Raw genomic sequence first — 9,166 nt, 5'->3', positions numbered from 1 at the left:
AGTCATTCGCAAGGGGCTCCGAGGGTGGGTTCCTGCACCACAGACCACCAAGTTGCCCACATTCTAACTTGTGCTGATTACTGGGTGGTCACGCTGCTGGATCCCCGTTACAAGGACAACGTACAGTCCTTAATTCACTCACTGGAGCGCGATCGCAAGATGCGCGAGTACAAGCGCACGCTGGTAGACGCGATGCTGCTGGCATTCCCACCTGACAGCGGGGCCACAGTGGAAGCACAAGACAGAGGAGGAGGAGGAGGAGGAAGAGGTCGCCAACGCAACCAGGGCACCGCCAGCACCTCAGAAGGCAGGGTTAGCATGGCCGAAATGTGGAAAAGCTTTGTCAGCACGCCACAACAAACAGCAGCACCAGCAGCTCAGATGGAACGTCTTAGCAGGAGGCAGCATGGTGGAGCAGTATGTGTGCACACGCCTACATGTAGTGAATGACGGGTCTGCCCCCTTCAACTTCTGGGTCTTCAAATTGGGCACATGGCCTAAGCTTGCCCTCTACGCCTTGGAGGTGCTGGCGTGCCCTGCAGCCAGTGTATTATCTGAATGGGTATTTAGCACGTCTGGGGGCGTTATAACAGACAAGCGCAGCCGCCTGTCCAGAGACAATGTGGACAAGCTTACGTTCATTAAAATGAACCAGGCATGGATCCCACGGGACTTTTCCGTACCTTGTGCAGAATAGCGATGGATACCGACCTTACCCACCCATTGTTCCATTTTTGCTCTTTCTCACTCTTTTGGGGTGTACCCTCATTTAAAATTTGTGAAAAGAAGCAGTGTTGGCTACCTCGTCCTCCTCCTCAGGGCCAGATTAACGTAGGGGCTATTGGAGCTGCAGCTCCAGGCCCCTACCTTTTATATAGGCCCCGGGTTGGCCATATTCACTGTTACCGCTCTTCTGTCACTTGTAAACACAGAAGTCTGGCTTCTATGCTCGCTTCCCCAGGCAGCTCCCTCAGAACCTCCCCACACAGCACGAAGGCCGGACAAGGAGGGACAGTTGCCGATGCATGGATGTGTTTATGGGCTTCAGAGACAGCATCCCATGTTGAATTAGGCATGCATGGCTGCACCCTTCCTCCTCTGGGTGCATGCCAAGGCACGGCCCTTAAGGCCCTTCAAAATCCTCAGCACCAAGCCCATGATGCTCTTAATCCGGCCCTGGTCCTCCTCCACCGCCGCTTCCACCTACACCGCCCATAGGTGTGCGCAGCCTATTGCATTAGGGTGTGCACCCCAAAGTTTAAATACACATGCATGTGTTTGCCTACATGTACATGGCCTCCGATACATTACTCTCCCTGCTGGCAAAGTGAAATAGAGCAGAGCAGGTCCGAGGGAGATCTTTCCCATCTCCTCACTGGCAAACAGAGCGATAATGCTAATGTGCCCTAGGTGATTAGGGTGTGCCCAGGTACACCCGGCACACCCTGTGCGCACGTCTATGACACCGCCACATCCACCACCACCTCAACCTCCCTCCTACTCCATATGGGCCTCGTCCTTCAGAGATGAAGAACATTGTTTTATTTTTCTGTTTTTTTTTGTTGTTTTAAGTTATTTCCCTATCCACATTTGTTTGCAGAGCACTTGCCATGCTCTTAAATACGTTTTGCTGCCATTTGCAGCACTCTAGCCCTTTCCTTTGGTGTTTTACAGCCATTTTAGTGCCTGAAAGTTCGGGTCCCCATTGACTTCAATGGGGTTCGGTGTCCGGGAAAAGTTCGGCAAAAGTCCGGGACACGGACCCGGACTTTTTTTTAAAGTTCGGCCGAACCCGCCGAACACGGACATCCAGGTGTCCGCTCAACTCTAGTTACAATTCATCAGTCACATTAACAATAGCACATATCTCACAGAACAGTACATGAAAGGGCTTTTGTTTTCGCTATGCATCTGTGTCAATATGAGGTGTTCTTGTATCTGAATCTGTGTTTTGTGGCAGAGTCGCCCCGTCTGTGTTCAGCTTGTCTGATGTGTTAACATGTAAGTAAGTGTCAATGAGTTCAGGTGTTGTCTGTCATCTACAGTATATGCAAAATATCCAACTGTCAAGTGTTCAAATGAATGAATGGAAAGGTGGTTTAAGATATCAACGTCTTGTAATCTATATGCAAAATACAGCTGTCTGGTGTCCAGGGTGGATGAATGAGTGTCAGTCTGGCTCGTTACTATGTAAATGCAAGGGCCCATGTTTCATCATAGAATGGGCATAAGCTGAAATATATATGAAATGTAATAAGGCATGTTAATACAGTCTTTCAGTCTTGGAAGTATACAGCAATACCAGCCCATATGGCCCATATACTATACAGTATCTTGGGTCCATAATCTCCGGTGAGGGCAATTTATTGATCTTCGGTGTGGGGTCCCCTGGCACGGTTGATTATCACCTTTGTATTTGGATGCACACCTATCATCACTACCTTGGACTCTTTTTATGAAGTTTTTTCAGTGGCTACACTTGATCATTTCACATCTCATTTGATTATATATCATGTATTTGATTTATATATTCATGTATTCACTTATGGTCACCTGATGTTTGTTATTTTGGTTTAGCGCTGCAATTTTCCATTTTTTTTCACTTTATTCCCAACACATGACAGTGGAATTGCTGGCAGCTTTTTTGTTTTTTTCATTCTTTTGTTAGCGCAGTTTATTTACTATTTTATTTTCATATTTTTCATTAATGCCAGCACTTGTTTTGATACAATCACAAGAATAAAGATATTCATTTAGTTTTTTTACCCCTCTGCGTCTTTACTTGTTCATCCCAGTAAGGCTCTCCTTTTTTTCTGGTCTCTTCCAGAATAGCTTTTTGTGTGTATGCCTTAGAGCCAGGGGATGACCGCCTACACTGTGGTAACCTTTGGGTTACTGATATAAACCTACCCAGTTAGGCCTGCCTTTAGTTTTTTCTATTTTTTGTCTCCGATTTTAATTATTAGCTAGCAGACAGAGTGACCTAAAACACTACAAAGGAAAATTGTAGATCAAAGTTCCAAAATTATTCAAAATGCACCCACGCCTGGATAATAGTGTAGAACAGCAAATCACGCAATTTGTTGACAAACAAATAAAAAAAATAAATAACATTAAACAAAGACCAAAATAAAATGAGTTAAACAAGAGCGTCTCATCATCCAAGAAATAGTCAAAAAAGAAGAAACAGCACAGTTGTAAGAACAACTAGGCCCAAAGGTGGACTTTATGGGCACATAAAGGATAGACTTCAATATCAAAAAAGTATATAAAATTCACATTTATTGAGTTCCATTAAAAACATAATATACAAAAATAAAAAACACCAGGAGTAAACTCAACCCCCAAAAAAAAGGGTTCCAATTAATCCCACAAGTCAATGCATAATGAATACGTGTTCACACATGACTACATATAAGACATTGTGTCAATATATGAGAATACGTCTGCTCGAAAGTCAACGCGTTTCTCAGAATGCTTCCTCAGGACCAATTGAGTTGGCCTTTGCGGTTCACCCAGCGGTCGGTTCGCGGCAAATTTTGCTTCTTCGCTACCCGCCAAATTTGAGAACACATGGCGTCGTTCGCGACGGCCATATTTGTTTACATTGGGGAGAACTTTGACCCGTGACACAGCCGTCAGGTGAAACATTCCAGCACATAGAAAGTCCCCCTACCCTATAAATAGACCCGATCTGGCGGCCATTTCACATTCCGCTTTCTGCCAGTGTAGGGAGAGGTCTACTGTGCTCATTAAGGAGAGTTTGCTAGACACATGTAGCGCTTTGAAGATCCACAAAAGTCCTTTTCAGGGCTGGTATTTTTCGGTATAGGTCTACTAGTATCTTTTGAGCTTAGGGTGAGGTATCCAGTGGTTGCTTTAGGGGCAGTTAGAGATCGGCTGCAGTCACACAAAAATCGCTTTGTCAATGTCCACCAAAGTAATTTAAAATGCTCCAATGTCGTTCTAGGGTCTATTACAGTCTCTTTACTATAGGGCCAGGTATCCTGTGGTTGCTTTAGGGGCATTTAGAGATCGGCTGGAGTCACACACAAATTGCTCTGTTAATGTCCACAAAAGTCATTTAAAATGCTGCAAATTTTTTGGTATTGCTGTGCAGTGCACTAAAAAGGGGGGGGGGGAGGGGGGTAATACATAGTATAATATACTTTGTAGAAAGCATATTATAGTGGATTAGTACTATTATTGTGCACTGTGCAGCATTGTGACAGGTGTGGTGGTGAGACTGAGCGTTTCTGCAGCAACACTATACACAGTGACAAAAGCACTTATAATGTATTATAACTGGTGTGATAGACCAATTGCCCCCCCCCCCCCCAATGCCACATATTGAAGTGGGATGTTATCTGAGTAAACTTTTTCAAGTGTATTTGTGTCATGCATCAACATTGCCTAGTTTGCTGAGTGAAGTCTGGTACACACAGCGCCTAACTCACTGGCCAATTTTTTGAACTGGTGTGCTACACCAATGCCACATATTGAAGTGGGGTGTTATTTAACAGTATAATTTTCTAAGATTGTATTTTAGTCCTGCAAACATTGGGCCTCTTTTGCTGTGTTAACTCTGCTACACACAGTGACAACAGTTACTGGCCAATTATTTGTAGAACTGGCGGACTGACGGACGCTGCTGGGTGGGGGCGGAAGCGCCCCGGCGGCGGCGCGTGCTCACCCCCTAGCTGCCTTCAAGCGACCAACGTAGCCCTACGTCAATTCACGCAGGAGAGCCACATTGCCACAGTAAAAAGGCAGCAACCAGTCGGGAACCGGTTAAAATGTTGTAAATAAAATCATTTTATTAAATTTGTCCTTGTCTCATGTGATGCCATTAAAGTTCCAGTACAAGCAGGGTGTGTCCCTGAAACCCCCTTTTTCCTTGTATAAAAACTTACATATATTTGGGGTCCCTGTACTTGGATAAAAAGGAGAACACTATTTAGTAAAAATATTGGGAATATAATTATTGTATGCAAAATATGTTGCTCATTATTTAACCACTTTACCACCGGAGGATTTTGCTGTCTTACGTCCAGGCCACTTTTTGCGATTCGGCACTGTGCGACTTTAACTGACAATTGCGCGGTCATGCAACGCCGTACCCAAACAACATTTACGTCCTTTTTTTCTCACAAACAGAGCTTTCTTTTGGTAGTATTTGATGACCTGTGCGATTTTCACTTTTTGCGCTATAAACAAAAAAAGAGCGTGAATTTTGAAAAAATAACAGTATTTTTCACATTTTTTTTTTATGAAATCCCAGCCCCCCCCCCAAAAAAAAATGTAAAAATCAAAATTTTTTTATCATTTTTGGCCAAATTTGTTTTCTGCTACATAATTTTGGTAAAAAAAAAAATCGCAATAAGCGTATTTTGATGGGTTTACGCAAAAGTTATTGCGTTTACTAACTAAGGGAGAGATTTTTGTAATTTTTGGTGTTTTTTTTAACGAGTAATGGCGGCGATCTGCAATTTTTTTTGCAGTACTGCGACATTGTGGCGGACAGATTGGACCTTTGACTGACATTTTTGACACTTTTGGGGGTACCAGTGACATTACTACAGTAATCAGCTATAAATATGCACTGTTACTGTAAAAATGACACTGGCAGGGAAGGGGTTAATTTTATTGGAGAGGGAGGGGTTAATGTATGCCTGGTGCTTACTGACATGTGTGTGGGGGGGGGGGGGGTGACTGAGTGACACAGGGACAGATCGCAGGTGAACCCTGCAATCTGACCCTGCCTGTCACTTAGGAGATCCGCCCGCTTTGTTTACACAAGCGGGCGGATCTCCACACTTGATTCCCCCGATGATCGGGGAAGAGCGGCGGTAATCACCGCCGCTCCTCCCCTGGCCCGACTCCCGCTGTGACTGATTACAGCGGGAGCGAGCCTCCGGCGGCGCGCACGCGCCGCCGAGAGAGGGGAATGTCTGGTGACGTAGGTCTACGTCGCCAGACGATAACGAACCACTTTGCCGCAGTACAGTCAACGAGACTGGTCGGCAAGTGGTTAAACTATAACTATATATTTTTTCCATTTGTCAGGTTTGTGCCAGTTAAAGGCCTTATTGATGCAATTAAATCTTTGTAAAACAAAAATGACGGTAGGCAAAATAGTAATTATGAAGCTAAGCAAAGCATACTGAAACTGCTACATTTGGTCTGTGGGTTACAATGATCCCTGGTCGTGCAACAGTAAGTGCAAGTACGAGCCCCTGACAGATTTACATTTTATAAAGGTCATTACTGATATTTATAGTCAACTGAAAATGGCACAGAAATACAAAAAGTGTCAAATTTTGCAATTATTATTTTCATAATGATGCCTGGAATAACTTTTAGTGATAATAAGACCTCATAAATCCCTCCATGAGATATTTGTTCCTCAGGCTGTAGATCAGAGAATTCAGCATTGGGTTAAGACTCGTACACACGTATCGATTGTCGGCCGTAAATATTCGGCCGACGACCGATCGGCCGATTGTAGGCTTGTTAGTATGATGCTTCCGACAGCCGACAGCACATTTTCGGCCGAACAGAATCTGTTGTGCAGGCATTAAAATTTTTGTTGGCCGACACCAGAACGGCCGATTGTTTGCCAGTCAGTACAGAATTCGGCCGACAATCAGCAGATTTGCAAGACTGGGCATGCTCAGAAAAGAAAAAACACAGGGAAAGTTAACCATCACATGACATCACTTCTGCAGTCGGCTGTTGTTGGCCGACAAAATTCGTGTGCAGTCTTTTGCACTTTTCAGCGGACAGGACAGCCCTGGACAAAAGACGGCCGATCGTTCGGCCGACGATCGGTACGTGTGTACGAGGCATTAGTGAGGGCAGATATGATTGTAAACTGAACAAATTGCTGGAAGTAGGAACCAAATAAATAAAAAGTATGGAGCCGTAAAAGATGGAGGCTTGATAGGCTATAGCAGCTTTTAATGCATGGCCTGTTTGTAATTTTGAGTATCTTCATTTTTTACTGTTTGTATAACCCAAAATTTTTCCCCTAAAAATCTCTGGTAATAATTAATTCAACCCATTCTAATATTTTTTTTTATTCAATTTGCATAAGGCACCACTTTATTTTAGTTTTGGACAGACTGGAGAGAGATCAGAACACTTGTTAGGTTTTTATTGCTGTTGTGCCACCTTTGGGGAGATTCACACTCTCTAGTTTGCACTGTCCCTGTTTGTGCTGTTTTTTTTTTAACTACTTGCCGACATAGGCGTGCGCACAGGGTGTGCCAGGTGTGCCTGGGCACACCCTAATCACCCCTTGTGATGCAGATTCCCCCTGTTTAGAGCCCTGATATTTCACCAAAGCTCCCTAACTAGGCTAACAAAAAAAAAATTGTAAAAAATAATAAAAAACAACAATAAAACTACAGACACAGATCTCTAACCTACTGACACCATCAGTATATACACATGTCTATGTGTTTGAGCTTTGGGGTGCACACCCTAATGCAATAAGCTGCGCACACCTATGCTTGCCGACCGCCGCAAGTAGATATACTGCGGCGGTCAGCTCCATGCAGGCAAAGTGACGTCACTCGTCTGCGAGCCAATAGGGGGCGAGTGCACGCCGCCGGAGGCGAGCTCCTGCCCTGCTCGTTCACTGTTATCCCTGCGCGTGTGACTGGCGGACCCGATGTCCACCGGTCACTCGCGATCGTCCGTTACAGAGGGAGAAAGGCAGGCGGCTGATGTAAACAAAGCCGTCAGTACATTACTCCCTAATGTAACTGCAGAGATCATACGGTCCTGTTACGCAGGATCGTATATCTCTGTAGTTACACAACAAGCCACACCCCTTCACAGTTAGAAGCACTCCCCTAGGGACACACTTAACCCCTCCTTCTCCAATAAAGTTAACCCCTTCCCTGCCAGTGTCATTTTTACAGTAACAGTGCATATGTATAGCACTGATTACTGCAGTAATGTCACTGGTACCCCCAAAAATGCAAAAATGTTAGTCAGGGACCCGATCTGTCCGCCGCAAAAAAAAAAAAAAAGCAAAATAACAGATCACCGCCATTACTCGTTAAAAAAAAAACAATAAAAATGACAAAAATCTTTCCCTTAGTTAGTAAACGCAATAACTTTTAGGCAAACCAATCAAAATACGCTTATTGCGCTTTTTTTTTCTACCAAACATAGGTAGCAGAAAACAAGTTGCCCTAAAATGTTAAAATTTTTTTGGGGGAATTTCATATAAAAAAATGTGAAAAATATTGTTATTTTTGCAAAATTGACGCTCTTTTTCTGTTTATAGCGCATGATCAAAAAATCGCAGAGGTGATCAAATACCACCAAAAGAAAGCTCTGTTTGTGGGGAAAAAAAGGACGTCAAATTTGTTTAGGTACAGCGTCGCACGACCGCGCAATTGTCCGTTAAAGTCACACAGTGCCAAATCACAAAATAGGGCCTGGTCAGGAAGGGGGTAAAATCTTCCGGGTCTTAAGTGGTTAACAGAAACATTTTATTGATAATGAAAAACATCGAACAAAAATCAAACATTGCCAACAAGGTATAAACACAAAAAAAGGGATAACAGAGCCATAAGAAGAAGACATGCACACCGTACTCATAGTCAGATTAACACAACATAAAGGAATAGTCCAACAACAAGGAGCACAAAAGCATTAAGCAGGGCCTTGACCAGATGGCCCCCCGCAAAGACAGTGGGTCCCCCTGGAGGGGGATCGAGGAGGGGAGCTCCAGAGGGCGAAGTTGAGGGAGGCGAGAGGCCAGCCTCCCCCCCCTGCGCCCTCCACCAGTATCCATACGGTATCCACCTTACCACCAGGGCCCATAACACTTTCCGCCGAACATGGGCGACTATAGCTGCAAAGATCTGGCAGTAGTCCAACCATCCCAAATTTTCCCAAACTTTTGAGGGCATTGTCGTCCCATATATGTCAGTTTGTAAAGGGGCAGAGCCGAGTCCACTAGTGCCCCCCATTGTGCGATGGGGTGGGGGGGGGTAGTTCCCTTCCAATTCTGCAGTACTGTTTGTCCTGTTTTTCGTTATCATCAAAAGTGAAATTAAAATAAACTTGATTCTCAAAATAGAACTTATAGAAAAACTTTATTTAAGTTTTTGAGAAGTATTAGAACACCTGATGGGTTTTTATTGCT

Source organism: Pelophylax lessonae, assembly GCF_965119305.1.
Source record: "Pelophylax lessonae genome assembly, chromosome: 8".
NCBI lineage: Eukaryota > Metazoa > Chordata > Amphibia > Anura > Ranidae > Pelophylax > Pelophylax lessonae.
The sequence above is the reverse complement of the archived record's forward strand: the minus strand, read 5'-3'. Positions refer to the sequence as shown.